This window comes from Microtus ochrogaster, chromosome 4, assembly GCF_000317375.1.
Source record: "Microtus ochrogaster isolate Prairie Vole_2 chromosome 4, MicOch1.0, whole genome shotgun sequence".
Taxonomy (NCBI): Eukaryota; Metazoa; Chordata; class Mammalia; order Rodentia; family Cricetidae; genus Microtus; species Microtus ochrogaster.
Window position 1 is genome coordinate 43,588,966 of NC_022011.1, and position 1,136 is coordinate 43,590,101.

Consider the following 1,136-nt stretch of genomic DNA (forward strand, 5'->3'; position numbering starts at 1 on the left):
CTTTCCATAGGCTAATGCTACAGCACCACGAATTACAAAGATATCAAAGCGATGATCTTGTCTACATGTCCAAGAAGCATCCTACCTCCTTTCTCTGGTAGGCACGACAGAATTTTGCTGTGGTTCCCGACCTTCAGGCCTTCACAGCCGCCCCTGTCTCGAACGGTCTTTGTAACTCTCCACCCTGTGTCTTTTAGCCGATGACTCAACCTCTGTTTATTGCACATACCTGGCCCAGCGTAAAAGGCCTGGGTGCAGGGAGACAGCTTTTAGGCCCACTCCCCTTTGAATCTGGTATGGTCTTGGGCAAGACCCTCCTCAGGCCTGATTTTTACTAGCTGTGAAATACATGGGTCAGCCCCAAGAACCTCAAAGTGTGTTACTGGACTGTGATTATCTCTGAGTCGTAAAGAATGGGTGCTAAGGTGGTGATGTCTTGCTCACGAAGCCATTTTTTGTTGTTGAAAACGAGAAACTCTAGGTAGAAATTTAAGTGGGACACTGGGTGAGGCCTGGAAGGACGCGTGCAGAATAAGCGCACGGCTATTTCAATGCAGGGGGTGGGCGTGGCGGGTGGTTGAATCCGAAGAGGGTGCCAGAACATCCCTGCAAACCTGAGCGTCTGGAGGCTGAAGCCCAGGCCGAGGCCGGTGGGGGACCGCTGCTGCAGCGGCTGCGCACTGGCTTTACCAGTCGGTTCATTTGCGTGTCTCCGCCCCTGCGACAAGCTGGTTGGAGGAGCTCGGTATGGTGCTTCACTCTGATTGGCTGATCCACCTGCCGTTCAGGTCCGGAGCGGACGGTTCCTACTGCGGCTGGGCACCGGCTGGGCTCCCGCGTCGGCCCCGCGTTTCAAGCTTGCGCCCGGCCTGTCCTCAACCCGGCTTGGCCCGGCCCCAGCCTCGGAACGAAGGCGCCGCTGCCGCTGGGCCTTTCGCAGGGCCATGAGGAAGCGGCGGCAGCCACTGTGGCTCGCGTCAAGGTGACCAGCCGAGACTGCAGCGGCGAGAGAGGCGGTGAGAGGAGCCGCTGGCGGGGCGGGGTGGGGCGGGGTGGGGGCTCCGAGGACCCACCCCCTGCCGCTGGCCAGCCTGGCAAGACGAGGGCTGGGCAGTGGGTGTTGCGTTTTACCTCTG

At 59.1% G+C, this 1,136-nt stretch overlaps 1 protein-coding gene across 7 annotated transcripts in view; it reads left to right on the forward strand.

The window, feature by feature from the left end:
* Positions 1-788: 788 nt before the first annotated feature.
* Ralgps1 (Ral GEF with PH domain and SH3 binding motif 1) overlaps positions 789-1,136 on the forward strand; it is a 232,807-nt gene continuing 232,459 nt past the window's right edge. For 4 of the 7 annotated variants that reach the window (XM_005346022.3, XM_026778131.1, XM_026778140.1 and 1 more), the window contains exon 1: positions 790-1,016. The gene's annotated coding sequence lies outside the window, so the exon portion shown is untranslated. Of the gene's footprint in view, positions 1,017-1,136 lie in introns of all 7 variants that reach the window. The other 3 variants (XM_026778124.1, XM_026778130.1, XM_005346024.3) reach the window with 2 other exon arrangements.